The sequence below is a fragment of the Salmo salar genome, chromosome 12 (assembly GCF_965601325.2).
Source record: "Salmo salar chromosome 12, fSalSal1, whole genome shotgun sequence".
NCBI lineage: Eukaryota > Metazoa > Chordata > Actinopteri > Salmoniformes > Salmonidae > Salmo > Salmo salar.
Genome location: NC_138302.1, coordinates 22746848 through 22764652, shown reverse-complemented (window position 1 = coordinate 22764652; position 17805 = coordinate 22746848).

The window sequence follows — 17805 nt, the reverse complement described above, 5'->3', positions numbered from 1 at the left end:
CTACGCGCTTCAGCACTCAGCGGTCCCATTCTGTGAGCTTGTGTGGCCTACCACTTTGGGCTGAGCCGTTGTTGCTCCTAGATGTTTGACCGGGGCAGCTCAAGCAGGGCAGAAATTTGACTAACTGACTTGTTGGAAAGGTGGCATCTTATGACGGTGCCACGTTGAAAGTCACTGAGCTCTTCAGTAAGGCTATTCTACTGCCAATGTTTGTCTATGGCGATTGCGTGGCTGTGTTGTCGATTTTATACACCTGTCAGCAATGGATATGGCTGAAATAGCCGAAACCACTCATTTGAAGGGGTGTCCACATACTTTTGTATATATAGTGTGTATATGTGTAGATATCTTTGTAAAAAAGAATACTATATTATTATTATTTACATTGCAAAATATACACATACAAACAACAACTACATCACACCTACCCAGACCCACATGTTCACACCTCCATCTCCAGCGCCCGCATCACTCTCCGCCACATGGCTTCAAACTGCACCATTTATTTCCTCTCTGTCGCCCACGTACTTTCAACATTTAGATAATAAAGCATTTGACCTTTCCATTGTGATAACGATCCAGGATTGTTTGAATTCCAATTTTTAAGTAATCATTTTTTCAAGATGATTGACGAGAAAAGTATCGCCCAACCCATCGGGTATCTCACTGCACAATCATATGCCATGTCTTGAAATATGCAGACAGATGGATGAAAAGTCATTTTCATTGCAATACTTCTGACAGACAACTTTCTAACTCCGCCCATAACTTTAGGATTTAATAGCCTTATCAGTAGGATAAGGATTATTGAGTCATTGTTAGTTTTATACTTAAGACATGACTCTGCCTTTGCGCAAAAAAATGTGTGAATTTTGTCTCTATACATTAGTTTATACTGGATTAAGCAAACATTTTCGTTAACTGTAATTTTGTTAGTTATGTTCCAACTTTCCCTCCATCTTGTGCCAATACCAGTTCTTTTTAAACCTTGGTTCCAATAGTTTCTATTTTTTTCTAAGAGATTGTCATAGGGATAGGCTCTATATATACACTGAGTGTACAAAACCTTAGGAACACCAACTCTATCCATGACAGACTGACCAGGTGAATCCAGACCAAAGCTATGATTTCTTAATGATCTCATTTGTTAAAGCCACTTCAATCAGTGTAGATGAAGGGGAGGAGACAGGATAAAGAAGGATTTTTAAGCCTTAAGACATCTGAGACATGGATTGTGTATGTGTGCCATTCAGAGGGTGAATGGGCAAGACAAAAGATTAAAGTGCCCTTGAACGGGGTATGGTAGTAGGTGCCAGGCGCACTGGTTTGTGTCAAGAACTACAATGTTGCTGGGATTTTCCACGCTAAATAGTTTCCTGTGTGTTTCAGGAATGGTCCACCACCCAAAGGACATCCAGCCAACATGACACTGTGGGAAGCATTGGAGTCAACATGGGCCAGCATCCCTGTGGAACGCTTTCAACACCTTGTAGAGTTCATCCCCCGACAAATTGAGGCCATTCTGAGGGCAAAATTTGGGGGTGCAACTTAATATTAGGAAGGTGTTCCTAAGGTATAGTATACTCAGTGTATATTTCCCTTGACGTGGTGAGGCTGAATGTAAAAAATGGCTCAACTTACCCCACTCTCCCCTAACCTAGAAAAGTGCAAAACCAAGGTAAAAAAATGTAAACAACAATGCATCTACAGTAAATCCAGGTGCTGGTTCTAGCTTTCCAACATTGCCAACTGCCAACATGGAAATCAGCCGGCTTCTTGGTCCAAATTCAGAACTCTCAGAAACCCATAATATATTATACTAAATAGGGCCAAATGGTTTAAACATTAAACCAACATCAAATGAAATTTTATTTGTCACATGCGCCGAACACAACAGGTGTAGTAAACATTACCGTGAAATGCTTACAAGCCCTTAACCAACAATTCAGTTCAATAGAGTTAAGAAAATATTTACTAAATAAACTAAAGTGAAAAAAATATATATATATCAAAAAGTAACACAAGAAAATGACATAACAATAACGAGGCTATATACAGGGGGTACTGGTACCGAGTCAATGTGCGGGGGTACAGGTTAGTTGAGGTAATCTGTAAAGTGACTATGCATAGATAATAAACAGCGAGTAGCAGCAGTGTAAAAACAACATTGTTTCAACATTAACATATTGCCAGGTTACTTGGTACATTTTAATATCTTCAGATGGTTTTGATATAATTATAAGTAATTGATTGTATTAAACAGAGCCAGAACGCTGACCGCTGTCCGAACTGCAACCCAAAAAGAAAGGCTTTCCAACATTGTTGAAACATCAAACCAACATACACGCAACATTGTAAAATGCCAACATTGACATCAGCCAGCTGTTTGATACATAGTAGGCCTATTCATCCCTTCAGATGGTTTTGATAGAAGGACGTAAGAAGTGATCGTAGCCTCCGGCCAGGGGGTCTTATTATGTTTATATGATTGTGCTAATGTAAAAATAAAGAGAGAGAAAGAACGAGGGAAGGGGAAAAGACAAGTCAAGTGTTCCAGAGGCACTAAAAATGTGCCTGTGGAACATTTTGGATTAAAAATGTTGCTTTCTGTCCTTCTTTCCTTCTCTCGCTTTATCACTCTCACTTTCTTTCTCTCTCTCTTTTACCCCCCTCTGTTCCTTTCCCCTAGCACTCTCTCTCTCTCTCTCTCTCTCTCTCTCTCTCTCCCTCTCTCCCCTTCTCCCCATTCTGCTATAAAGATTCATAAAGGCTCTCATTTCGAAAGCAGACCAAACAAAAACAGTCTCTACCGGTTTCTTTGTCTCCTCTGAGCTCAACGACCACACAATACATTTCAACACCTCTAGAATCCCTAAAAATAACATGTATTCTTTATGCAGCACAACTAACTCAGCCATCACACACACACACACACACACACACACACACACACACACACACACACACACACACACACACACACACACACACACACACACACACACACACACACACACACACACACACACACACACACACACACACACACACACGCTCTCCTAACTCAGCCAACACACCATCTTGTATTTATTTTTGCCAAGCCAGCATGACTTTTGGATTAAACTAAAGACGTTGGTTGGGTGCTATTTTTCTTGTTGGATCCATCTTCTTTCAAAACAAATGACTGTGTGAGTATGTCCCTCAAAAGGAGCCAGAGAGAAATAAATTATCTTCTGAGGCACCAGACTTGTAATTTACTCAGAATTCAAGAGACGAGAATGGAAGGGAAAAGGGAGAGGAGTGTTAACTGAACTTGTCAACTTTAGCATTGAGATTTGTAGGTCTATAGCTTTGCTGAAGGGAGGATGACATCCTAAGTGCACAAAGTTGACAAGACTTCCTGTACAAAGCAACTAATCTATACAATGAATAAACTGTACTCTACGCACACACACACTGCATCCTAAACATTCCCACCACTGTCTCCGCTACGTTGCTTATACTCCTGCAACCTTTCCCAAGACACAGAGAGTTGGAGCTTCCTCGTAGTTCAGATCCGTATCTGTGTGTGTGTGTGTGTGTGTGTGTGTGTGTGTGTGTGTGTGTGTGTGTGTGTGTGTGTGTGTGTGTGTGTGTGTGTGTGTGTGTGTGTGTGTGTGTGTGTGTGTGTGTGTGTGTGTGTGTGTGTGTGTGTGTGTGTGTGCAAAGTGTACCCGATGCCTGCCCAAACAGTACCGTAGTGTTAGACAGCTCAAAAGGGTTGGAGACATTAATTGAGAGCTGTGACTAAGATACTTGAGAGAAATGAATTACTATTTGGATTATGAACGTTTAAACAATATCTTCAGTCGTCCAGTTCTCAGGGCTGCGATCTCTCAAAGTGATGGTGTGTAAATAGTGTTCTAGAACTGGGAAGTGAGATACAGTTCATAGAATTAGAATGTGGTTATACTACTTTTTACAGAAACAAAGCCTACCCATAATGCCTAGCAGGATACTTCATTGAAGGCTGGAGGTAATTTACATTTCAGTCATTTAGCAGACGCTCTTATCCAGAGCAATTTACAGGAGCAATTAGGGTCAAGTGCATATCAATAGATTTTTTACCTGCAAGGTCGGTGGCCATTTTGAGCCAGTCCACAGGGAACAAGAACATTGTTAATCAAAGCAGCTGGTTGTTCGCTTGGTATGGAAGACAAAACTACGTTCCTTTCTTTTTATCAGAGAAAACAAACTTTCAGGGTGGATACTAGCAGCGTGACAGTAACGGTTTCTCATGAACAAGTCAAATGGAACGTTGTGATCTGATAAGACAAACCTCAACCACCACACTCCCCGACCGGCGTCTGGACTTCTGGTTCGCTCTCCTGGGCCCAAGAGAAAACAAAATGTCTAAAAACAAACGCGAGGAAACATACAGGGCTAAAATGACCGGAACACGGCCGCTAGTTAAACTAGCTAAGGGATTTCATTTTGATTAATGAGGTTGATACAACACAGGATATTTGGGGTGAATAGATTGTAGTACTTTTTAACACAATGGATTAAAATACTCTGTAACGTTTATGCTGGGAGTCAGGAAGCAGGTGCAGAAGGTGAGTTTAATGATAATAAAAGGCAGATGAACAAAACAGGAGAAGCATACTGAACGTAACCAAAACCAATACTGTCTGATGACTGAGGCTACTGAGGTCTAAATAAACGGAGAGTAACCAAGGTGATGATGAAGTCCAGGTGTGCGTAGTGATTGGGAGCAGGTGCGTGTCAGGATGGTGCCAGGACCAGTGGTTAGTAGACCGGCGACGTTGAGCGCTGCACAGGATGAGTGGGAGTAGACGTGACACACTCTCTTTCTCCAAGACTAATACGGACCTCCAACATTACAATAACCTCAAGTCATAATACTTGTTTAAAGAAGACAAAAAGCAAAGATGATAGGATACACAGCAGAAGGTGACAGTTCTTAGTTTATCCCTGTTTTTTCTGGTGTTTGCTGACAGGACATATCAGTCCTATAGGAGTAAACCCAGGATAGTGAATGACAGGTCTGGCACCACAGGGGGGGGGGGGGGGGGGGAGGGAGGGAGGGAGAGAGAGAGAGAGAGAGAGAGAGAGAGAGAGAGAGAGAGAGAGAGAGAGAGAGAGAGAGAGAGAGAGAGAGGTAATATTTTGCGAATGGGTCTTGACTAGAGCCCTCTACAGAGAACTGGCAGAACAAGATAGAGAGAGAAAGAAAGAGGGAGAACAAAAGAATGATCTTTTCTGATTGTTCTTGACTCTGTACCCTTTCCAATAAATACATCCTAAAGAGGAAGGGAGGGAGAGAAGGAGACAGGGAGGTAAAGAGCGAGAGAGTGGGGTGTCAAGCATCTTTTCACCAGATGACAATGACTACTGAAAGCTCCTCTCTCAGTGACAGTCCTTAAAGACACAGGCGGCCCAACTTTCTCTTGTCCCTGTGGGGCAGTAACTCTGGAGCCAGGAAGGGAAAACCTGTGTGTGTGTGTGCGTGCGTGCATGTTATTATTTTGTGTGTGTTTGCACACTTTTACTTGCGTGTGATGTGTGTGTGTGTGTGTGTGCACAAGTATGTCTGTGTGAAGCAACATAACACGCTGGTCTCTTTACAGTAGTGTTGCAGTAAGATTAGCACGTCATTAGGGACAGTGAAAGACTAAAACAACACACACCCGCACGGACACACTCAACAAGACTGAAGCGACAGAACTCAACGTCAGGGCGTCGCCCCGGGCAATAGACACATCATCTGTCATTACCAGACTAGCTGTTCCACTGGTTTAAAACTCAGACTGCAGCCCAACAAATAATATACAATGCATTCATTTTTTATTTAACTAGGAGAGTCAGTTGAGAACAAATGCTAATTGACAATGTCGGCATACCCCGGCCAAACCCTAACCTGGACAACTGTTGCCCGACGTATGGGACTCCCAATCACAGCCAGTTGTGATACAGCCTGGAATTGAACCATGGTCTGTAGTGACACCTCTAGTATTGAGATGCAGTGCCTTAGTACGCTTCGCCACTCGTGAGCCCTGCATACAGTATACACAAAGTCATTTCACTATGAGGAGACTGTAGAAAGGTATGTGGAGGTGCTGTTACACTGGTCTGGTACAGACAGGCAGAGACTGTACTCAGAGACTGTGCTAACTGTTAAAAGCATTGAAGGCGCAGAATACACAATGGATTGGAGTCACACAGAAGCATTGCAGAGAATACAATGCCACTCAAACTGATCTGTTGTCTTGTGTGCATTCCATGTACATTCACTATGCATGAGGTAGATGACAGAGAGAATACATGGAGGTAGATGACAGAGAGAATACATGGAGGTAGATGGCAGAGAGGTTACATGGAGGTTGATGACAGAGAGGTTAAATGGAGGTAGATGACAGAGAGAATACATGGAGGTAGATGACAGAGAGGTTAAATGGAGGTAGATGACAGAGAGGTTACATGGAGGTAGATGACAGAGAGGTTACATGGAGGTAGATGACAGAGAGGTTACATGGAGGTAGATGACAGAGAGGTTACATGGAGGAAGATGACAGAGAGAAAACATGGAGTTGGATGACAGAGAGGTTACATGGAGGTAGATGACAGAGAGGTTACATGGAGGTAGATGACAGAGAGGTTACATGGAGGTAGATGACAGAGAGGTTACATGGAGTTGGATGACAGAGAGGTTACATGGAGATAGATGACAGAGAGGTTACATGGAGGTAGATGACAGAGAGAATACATGGAGGTAGATAACAGAGAGGTTACATGAAGGTCGATGACAGAGAGGTTACATGGAGGTTGATGACAGAGAGGTTAAATGGAGGTAGATGACAGAGAGAATACATGGAGGTAGATGACAGAGAGGTTACATGGAGGTAGATGACAGAGAGGTTACATGGAGGTAGATGACAGAGAGGTTACATGGAGGTAGATGACAGAGAGAATACATGGAGGTAGATGACAGAGAGAATACATGGAGGTAGATGGCAGAGAGGTTACATGGAGGTTGATGACAGAGAGGTTAAATGGAGGTAGATGACAGAGAGAATACATGGAGGTAGATGACAGAGAGGTTACATGGAGGTAGATGACAGAGAGGTTACATGGAGGTAGATGACAGAGAGGTTACATGGAGGTAGATGACAGAGAGGTTACATGGAGGTAGATGACAGAGAGGTTACATGGAGGAAGATGACAGAGAGAAAACATGGAGTTGGATGACAGAGAGGTTACATGGAGGTAGATGACAGAGAGGTTACATGGAGTTAGATGACAGAGAGGTTAAATGGAGGTAGATGACAGAGAGAATACATGGAGGTAGATGACAGAGAGGTTACATGGAGTTAGATGACAGAGAGGTTACATGGAGGTAGATGACAGAGAGGTTACATGGAGGTAGATGACAGAGAGGCTACATGGAGGTAGATGACAGAGAGGTTACATGGAGGAAGATGACAGAGAGAATACATGGAGGTAGTTGACAGAGAGGTTACATGGAGGTAGATGGCAGAGAGGTTACATGGAGGTAGATGACAGAGAGGTTACATGGAGGTAGATGGCAGAGAGGTTACATGGAGGTAAATGACAGAGAGGTTATGTGGAGGTAGATAACAGAGAGGTTATATTGGGATTGATGACAGAGAGGTTACATGGAGGTAGATGACAGAGAGATAACATGGAGGTAGATGACAGAGAGGTAACATGGAGGTAAATGACAGAGAGGTTACATGGAGGTAGATGGCAGAGAGGTTACATGGAGGTAGATGACAGAGAGTTTATATGGAGGTAAATGACAGAGAGTTTACATGGAGGTAGATGACAGAGAGGTTACATGGAGGTAGATGACAGAGAGGTTACATGGAGATTGATGACAGAGAGGTTACATGGAGGTAGATGACAGAGAGGTTACATGGAGGTTGATGACAGAGAGGTTACATGGAGGTAGATGACAGAGAGGTTATATGGAGGTAGATGACAGAGAGGTTACATGGAGTTGGATGACAGAGAGGTTACATGGAGGTTGATGACAGAGAGGTTACATGGAGATTGATGACAGAGAGGTTACATGGAGGTAGATGACAGAGAGGTTACATGGAGGTTGATGACAGAGAGTTTATATGGAGGTTGATGACAGAGAGTTTACATGGAGGTTGATGACAGAGAGGTTACATGGAGGTAGATGACAGAGAGGTTCCATGGTGGTTGTGCATTACAAGCTATACTTGTTTAACGTGTTCATAATTATACACACATACACGTACACACACAGGTCCTGTTTCACGAGACACAGTCTGAGGTCTGTGTATGTATCTGCCACACACAACTAGGGCCTGGAGTTGTGTAACCTTTATCCTGGCCAATATAAACTTCTGGCCCAAGTTGAGGTGCACAGAAGGGTTGAGTAACACCAGAGGCCAGAGCCAATCAACGTCAGCCATTTTGTGTCAAGGGTGGACCCACGCGGGGGCCTCATTGCTCGTTTTGGCAGCCATTTGTGTGCAATTAGTGTGGAAAAACAACAGAGTTGAGCTACAGTCGAGTTGAGAGATTCAGACGAAAATGCTGAGCAAGACTTCCAAACAGCACTGGCTCATAAAATATGAGAAATGAACGAAGGAAAGAGAGAGAGAATGGGAGGAAAGAAAGCGGAACGGCCAAATGTGAAACGAGAAGAGTTTTCATTTCAAGATTTTCTAATTCCACCACTCTTCCTCACGGATGAGTGACTTTCATAACGTCAGTAAAGCAACAGGCCCTCTTTCTCTCCACCTCTCCCTCTTTCTTTCCCTCAATCCATCCTCTCATACTAAGGCCAGAAGCCCCATAGAGAGGTCAGGAGAGAGCTGCCCAGTTTTAATGAGAACCCTTCTTCTCCCTGCTTCTTCTTTATCTGTCTCTCTCTCCTCTTTCTCTCTCTCTCCTCTTTCTCTCTCTCCTCTTTCTCGCTCTCCTCTTGCTTGTTCTCTTTCATTCTCCCCCCGTCAGCTTCTAGCAGTTCAGACTCTCTCCTGAAGTGGAGTTAGTAGAGTAGAGGAACTATGAAGAACAACCTCCAACCTTCATCCCCTCTATCCTCCTCTGTTCCCACTCATACAACTCCTCCCTATTCCCCTTATTGTCTCTATTCCCCTTATTGTCCCTACTCCCCTTATTGTCTCTATTCCCCTTATTGTCCGTACTCCCCTTATTGTCTCTATTCCCATTATTGTCCCTATTCCCCTTATTGTCTCTATTCCCCTTATTGTCTCTATTCCCCTTATTGTCCCTACTCCCCTTATTGTCTCTATTCCCCTTATTGTCTCTATTCCCCTTATTGTCCCTATTCCCCTTATTGTCTCTATTCCCCTTATTGTCTCTATTCCCCTTATTGTCCCTACTCCCCTTATTGTCTCTATTCCCCTTATTGTCTCTACTCCCCTTATTGTCTCTATTCCCCTTATTGTCCCTATTCCCCTTATTGTCTCTATTCCCATTATTGTCTCATTTCCCCTTATTGTCCCTATTCCCCAACCTTACAACACAGCTCCATCATTTAGAGAGAGCTTAAGAATTTAAGAATCACTTATCAGACCCAGCAGTAAAAATCTAATTATTCCTTAAATGCAACAGGGGAGAAACAACTTCCCCCCTCCCAATCCCAATTTGCTAATAACTCCGACCTTGACGTACCGTCGTTCCCCGTTTCGTAAGACGCAATTCCCTTAATTGACCTGGGAAAGTTAGAAAGTTGGAATGTTCTAGAGAAGGGGGTATGGGAATGTTAAAGATACAAGGAGAGGGTCTCATACATTTCTCTGCTAGGGATCTTCATCATTCAGCCAACCTCCTCTCCCCCATATCCTCACCAAAAGCTAATGCACAAACTTTTGGTGTGCTGTACACTGCTGTTTACTAGAATGAGCACCATGACACCGTTATTACTGATTGGCTGTGTGAACAGTGCAGCGAGTGTGCTTAGGCCAAGCGTAGTCTGAAGCCTTTGTCTCATAGACGTGTGTGTGTGTGTGTGTGTGTGTGTGTGTGTGTGTGTGTGTGTGTGTGTGTGTGTGTGTGTGTGTGGTCTGTCTGTGTGTTGTACATATCTGTGTGTGTGCCTGTGTCTCTGTCTGTGTGTCCATATGTGTGTGTGTGTCCTTCTCAGCGTGTGTGTGTGTGTTCCTGAGTGTGTGCGGTTTGTTTTGACAGTCGCTCCCCTTTCGATGAGGTCATCCGTGTGCGTCAGGTCGGCGGCTTGCCGGGCGCAGTCTTGCAGCTGTGTTGCAGAGTGGGCTGTAAATCCCATCATCCATAGTCGGTGTGTGTGTGTGTATGTGTGTGTGGTGTGTGTGTGTGTGTGTGTGTGTGTGTGTGTGTGTGTGCGTGCGTGCGTGCGTGCGTGCGTGCGTGCGTGCGTGCGTGCGTGCGTGCGTGCGTGCGTGCGTGCGCATGTACAGTACCAGTCAATAGTTTGGACACCAACTGATTAAAGGGTTTTTCTTTATTTTTACTACACTGCTCAAAAAAATAAAGGGAACACTTAAACAACACAAAGTAACTCCAAGTCAATCACACTTCTGTGAAATCAAACTGTCCACTTAGGAAGCAACACTGATTGACAATAAATTTCACATGCTGTTGTGCAAATGGAATAGACAACAGGTGGAAATTATAGGCACTTATCAAGACACCCCCAATAAAGGAGTGGTTCTGCAGGTGGGGACCAGAGACCACAGACCACTTCTCAGTTCCTATGCTCAGTTCCTGGCTGATGTTTTGGTCACTTTTGAATGCTGGCGGTGCTTTCACTCTAGTGGTAGCATAAGACGGAGTCTACAACCCACACAAGTGGCTCAGGTAGTGCAACTCATCCAGGATGGCACATCAATGCGAGCTGTGGCAAGAAGGTTTGCTGTGTCTGTCAGCGTAGTGTCCAGGGCATGGAGGCGCTACCAGGAGACAGGCCAGTACATCAGGAGACATGGAGGAGGCCGTAGGAGGGCAACAACCCAGCAGCAGGACCGCTACCTCTGCCTTTGTGCAAGGAGGCGCAGGAGAAGCACTGCCAGAGCCCTGCAAAATGACCTCCAGCAGGCCACAAATGTGCATGTGTCTGCTCAAATGGTCAGAAACAGACTCCATGAGGGTGGTATGAGGGCCCGACGTCCACAGGTGGGGGTTGTGCTTACAGCCCAACACCGTGCAGGACGTTTGGCATTTGCCAGAGAACACCAAGATTGGCAAATTCGCCACTGGCGCCCTGTGCTCTTCACAGATGAAAGCAGGTTCACACTGAGCACGTGACAGAGTCTGGAGATGCCGTGGAGAACGTTCTGCTGCCTGCAACATCCTCCAGCATGACCGGTTTGGCGGTGGGTCAGTCATGGTGTGGGGTGGCATTTCTTTGGGGGGCCCCACAGCCCTCCATGTGCTCGCCAGAGGTAGCCTGACTGCCATTAGGTACCGAGATGAGATCCTCAGACCCCTTGTGAGACCATATGCTGGTGCGGTTGGCCCTGGGTTCCTCCTAATGCAAGACAATGCTAGACCTCATGTGGCTGGAGTGTGTCAGCAGTTCCTGCAAGAGGAAGACATTGATGCTATGGACTGGCCCGCCCGTTCCCCAGACCTGAATCCAATTGAGCACATCTGGGACATCATGTCTCGCTCCATCCACCAACGCCACGTTGCACCACAGACTGTCCAGGAGTTGGCGGATGCTTTAGTCCAGGTCTGGGAGGAGATCCCTCAGGAGACCATCCGCCACCTCATCAGGAGCATGCCCAGGCATTGTAGGGAGGTCATGCAGGCACGTGGAGGCCACACACACTACTGAGCCTCATTTTGACTTGTTTTAAGGACATTACATCAAAGTTGGATCAGCCTGTAGTGTGGTTTTCCACTTTAATTTTGAGTGTGACTCCAAATCCAGACCTCCATGGGTTGATAAATTGGATTTCCATTGATTATTTTTGTGTGATTTTGTTGTCAGCACATTCAACTATGTAAAGAAAAAAGTATTTAATAAGATTATTTCTTTCATTCAGATCTAGGATGTGTTGTTTAAGTGTTCCCTTTATTTTTTTGAGCAGTATATTTTCTACATGGTAGAATAATAGTGAAGACATCAAAAACATGAAATAACACATATGGAATCATGTAGTAACCAAAAAAGTGTTAAACAAATCAAAATATATTTTATATTTGAGATTATTCAAAATAGCCACCCTTTGCCTTGATGACAGCTTTGCACACTCTTGGCATTCTCTCAACCAGCTTCCTGGAATGCATTTCAATTAACAGGTGTGCCTTGTTAAAAGTTAATTTGTGGAATTTCTTTCCTTCTGAATGCTTTGAGCATTAGTTGTGTTGTGACAAGGTAGGGGTGGTATACGGAAGATAGCCCCAGTTGAAACTGCTGCTCCAGTTTCAACTGTTCTGCCTGCGGCTATGGAACCCTGACCTGTTCACCGGACGTGCTACCTGTCCCAGACCTGCTGTTTTCAACTCTCTAGAGACAGCAGGAGCGGTAGAGATACTCTCAATGATCGGCTATGAAAAGCCAACTGACATTTACTCTTGAGGTGCTGACTTGTTGCACCCTCTACAACCACTGTGATTATTATTATTTGACCCTGCTGGTCATTTATGAACATTTGAACATCTTGGCCATGTTCTGTTATAATCTCCACCCGGCACAGCCAGAAGAGGACTGGCCACCCCTCATAGCCTGGTTCTCCTCTAGGTTTCTTCCTAGGTTTTGGCCTTTCTAGGGAGTTTTTCCTAGCCACCGTGCTTCTACACCTGCATTGCTTGCTGTTTGGGGTTTTAGGCTGGGTTTCTGTACAGCACTTTGAGATAACAGCTGATGTAAGAAGGGCTATATAAATACATTTGATTTGATTTGGTAAAAGACCAAGTCCATATTATGGCAAGAACAGCTCAAATAAGAAAAGAGAAATGACAGTCCATCATTACTTTAAGACATGAAGGTCAGTCAATGCAGAAAATGTCAAGAACTTTGAAAGTTTCTTCAAGTGCAGTCGCAAAAAACATCAAACGCTGTGATGAAACTGGCTCTCATGAGGACTGCTACAGGAATGGAAGACCCAGAGTTACCTCTGCTGCAGAGGTTAAGTTCATTACAGTTACCAGCCTCAGAAATTGCAGCCCAAATAAATGCTTCACAGAGTTCAAGTAACAGACACATCTCAACATCAACTGTTCAGATGAGACTGCATGAATCAGGCCTTCATGGTCGAATTTCTGCAAAGAAAGCATGACTAAAGGACACCAATAAGAAGAAGAGACTTACTTGGGCCAAGAAACACGATCATTGGACATTAGACCTTCGGTTGGATGAGTCCAAATTTGAGATTTTTGGTTCCAACTGCCATGTCTTTGTGAGACGCAGAGTAGGTGAACAGATGTCGTCATGTGTGGTTCCTACCGTGAAGCATGGAGGAGGAGGTGTGATGGTGCGGGGATGCTTTGCTGGCGACACTGTCAGTGATTTATTTAGAATTCAAGGCACTTCTAACCAGCATGGATACCACAGCATTCTGCAACAATACACCATCCCATCTGGTTTGCGCTTAGTGGGACTATTATTTGTTTTTCAACGGGACAATGACCCAACACACCTCCAGGCTGTGTAAGGGCTATTTGACCAAGAAGGAGAGTGATTAGTGCTGCATCAGATGACATGGCCTCTGCAATCACCCGACCTCAACCCAACTGAGATGGTTTGGGATGAGTTGGACCACAGAGTGAAAGAAAAGCAGCCAACAAGTGCTCAGCATATGTGGGAACTCCTTCACCGTTCGAAAAGCATTCCATGTGAAGCTGGTTGAGAGAATGCCAAGCGTGTGCAAAGCTGTCATCAAGGCAAAGGGTGGCTACTTTGAAGAATCTAAAATCTAAAACATATTATGGTTTGTTTAACAATTGTTTGGTTACTACATGTGTTATTTCATAGTTTTGATGTCTTCACTTTTAATCTACAATGTAGAAAATAGTAAAAATAAAGAAAAACCCTTGAATGATTAGGTGTGTCCAAACCTTTGACTGGTACTGTACAGTGGTTCCTCCTTTAAAAGTTGCGAGCTTACACCGCGGGATTTAGAGAAACCCAGCGTCACTGCTTCATTGCTCCAGACCACCGCAAGGGGGAGTTAGAGCACTCATTATGCATTTGGGTCTCAAGGTTTTTATATGACCAATCATATCGAGTGGTTCCAATGACGAATTTGACGTGAGCCACCATCCCTGGTGACTTTCTTCAGCAAAGATTGCTGACAAACATTACGGGGGAAGCAAATGTAAGTAATAATGTCAAAACGAGTCAAGCAAAACATTTACAATTGACAGGAATATGTTAGTTAATGTAGAGACAAACGATTGTGCATATTTTTTGTCATAAAGTTCATTTACAAAAATCGCTATTTAGCAAGTTAGCTGACTAGCTAACATTAGCCAGCTAGCTAGCTAGTGTTATGACATGAGTATGAATTTGTAATTTGTGTTGTTTAATGTTTTAATTACTCCTGAGAAAACCAGCAAACCAGGCTGTCGTCTTGTGAAACAGTGGATGTAAAGAATCTAGCTAGCTAAGTCATTTACTGCAAATTGAATGTACAATTGCTTATATTTGCCATGCAATACAGCTGAAGTAACATAGCTAGCTAAAGATTTATTTGCTTATTGTGTAGTGGAGGATACAAATAACTGTATGCCTATGGATGTGTAGCTAGCTACAGTATGCAGCCGATCTGTGTATGGACCCTTGTACTTTTGGTATAAATATTAGTTTAGAACCTATCTATGAACCTCAGCTATCATAGTTGTTGTATCAGACTACAAGTCTGAATGGCATTAATGAAGCCTATGGATTGAGTAGAATATAATAAATGTATTGTGCCAAGGATGCAAGTCCTATATACATGTACTGTAGTTATTACCACACATGAGATCCCCACATTGTAGCCTGTACATTGAATATATTCACTGATCATGTACTCTTCCTTGACAAATGAAGGTGCGGTTCAGGTATGAATCTCTGTGAGCCATTTTTTTGCAGTCATATCCAATACCAGGTGTATCCTGGTATCATTCTTTGAATGATGCTGTGTCTGCATGTATGTATTACAATGATACACTTCAACAGGGTTCACCACTCCTGCTCCTGGGACATCAATGATTACACATTGTAACTATGCAATAGACTAGAAACATGATTTAAGTAAAGGCTGATTTGTAATTCATATATACAGATATACACCTATGCATATCTAACGCTTCATCTGCATTAATCTGAGGACACAGGATAGGTGTAGTATTTCAGTGAGATACTTAATTTCAACCAGTGGAGAATGTGAAACGCTTTATTGACAGTTCATTATCTAGGTGTTATAAATACATGAAGCATGCATTATAAATATTATCATTGTAATATTATATTATAAATACGAGTTCAGTCTGTACTTCAATGCACATATGGTGTGCATTATAAAAAAGAGGAAGAAGGAGGAGGTGGGGAGAGAGATGTAGAAGACAGAAAAGGTTAAACAGAGGAGCAGGGAAGGCAGCATATGATTCATGAATTACAGTGCTACCCTAATATTCTCTCAGTTCATCACAATTACATAGTGTCTCTAGCGGTGTCTCCTAACCAGCCTTGGGCTCCCAGTCGGCCCGAAGGTTATCATAAGAGCGGGTGAGGTGGCGATGATGGGACTGGCTTCCTCTCCCACATCAAAACATACCTGCAGACAAGAGACAGATGGATAGAGAGAGAAAGAGCATGATTAAGCTTTGTTTTTTTTTTAATTCTAACACGGTCAGTCATCATAATCATCAGGAGGTGAAATGCAAAATTGACCTTGGATCGTTAACTCTGGGACTACTACATCTCTATCTGTATTTCAATGTAAAGCATCTCTTTAATAAAACGAAGGAAGCAAGTTTTCTTCCAGGACAACCTTGTACGTGGCTTGATTCATGCGTCCTTCACAAAGACAAATCTGCCTGATTCCAGCCTTGCTGAAGCACCCCCAGATCATCACCGATCCTCCACCAAATGTCACAGCGGGTGCGAGACCTGGAGATGCCTACAAGCCACAGTGTCTCGCACCCACTGTGAAATTTGGACCCAAACACATACCTATAAATAGTAAAACCAGAGAAACTGATAATTCTGCAGTGGTCTCTTAATTTTTTCAGAGCTGTATATGTCCAGTGGTAGTGTTCACTTGACGTTGGAGCACAGCAAGATTCTCAGTAGACAGGGGGCATGGGATGTCAGGAACAATGACCCCATTGTCAGTGTTTCCAGATTCCAGATGATCCTCCTGATAAAGCAGGTCCTCCACCTACTGAATCTGGAATGCTCAAAATAAACAAATCTGTATTCGTGATGATAAATTTGGCAGCAACAGGGGCTTGATAGTCCAGTGAAAACGGCTGAGTGTTGATGTGGTGTAAATCTTCAAATGAGCAGCTGACATCTTAATTTTTATTTTTTTATTAATGCATGTGAGACAGGTTCCATGTACAACAAGACAGGCAGAGAGGAAGAGAGAAAAAGAACACAGAACAGTTTAATTACCTCTGGTTATGGACACTTTTGCCAGCAATAAAGTTTCCACGGCCTGTTCCTCGGACAGTGAACACCTGGCAATATCTACATTTTCGACCCCTTGATCAGCTCACACTCTGAAAGTACAGGAAATAGCTTATTTTTTGTAGATATGAAAACAATAACTGAGATATGACCGTTCAATCTAAAGCAGCAGAAGTCTTTTTCAGGATATATCAATACAGCACAGAAAGCTTAACACCAGACTGGTATTGTGGTTGCTCATTAGGTGATGGGAAATATGCAAAATGCATACAAAATAATATACTTACCTTCCTTGAAAATCCATCTATCCTGCCAAAATTGACAATGTTGTATCTTGAAAAAAAGCATTAGAATTAAAAGTGAAATGTTTAACCTATTAACCTGCTTCATTATTTGTATTACCAGTTGATGAAGAACAACTCCAATTTCATACATCGTTGAACATTTGTCTACGAATAAGTAAGAATAAAAAAGTTCAAATAACTTCTTGGATTTGATGGAGACATTATACATCTTAGTACCTTATCAATGTATGATTTGTATCAATGTGGATGAGAGAGGGGAGCAGGAACTGAGTATTTTGCCGAGCAATGCAACAAAGCTGGATCATTCTGGCAATGTATGTGTGCATGTGTGTGGTGAGTGTGTGTGTGTGTGTAAAGGTGGGTTGTGGCAGGCTGTCTCTGTTATACTTGGCTGTCTGTATGTGTATTTAGGTGCAGAGCTTTGTATTTGTGATGTGTGTGTTTGTGTGTGTAAGGGGATGGTTTAAATTCTGGACCCGGCATGTGTCTGTGTGGCCAACTGAGTGAAGTATTGAGCCATCCAGTGTGTGTGTGTGTGTGTGTGTGTGTGTGTGTGTGTGTGTGTGTGTGTGTGTGTGTGTGTGTGTGTGTGTGTGTGTGTGTGTGTGTGTGTGTGTGTGTGTGTGTGTGTGTGTGTGTGTGTGTGTGTGTGTGTGTGTGTGTGTGTGTGTGTGACAGAAAGAGAGAAATACAGAGAGAGAGAGGCCTGTGAAGGGTGTACAACTTTATAACCTTCCTCTACCCTCTGTCCCTCCTTACACCCCTCATCCCACCCCCCCTCCGTCCTCCCCCCTCCCTCCCTCCGTCCCTCTATCATTCTCACCGTGAGTTCACCCCTGCGCCCCCGCACACGCTCACACACTAGCCTGGTGTTTA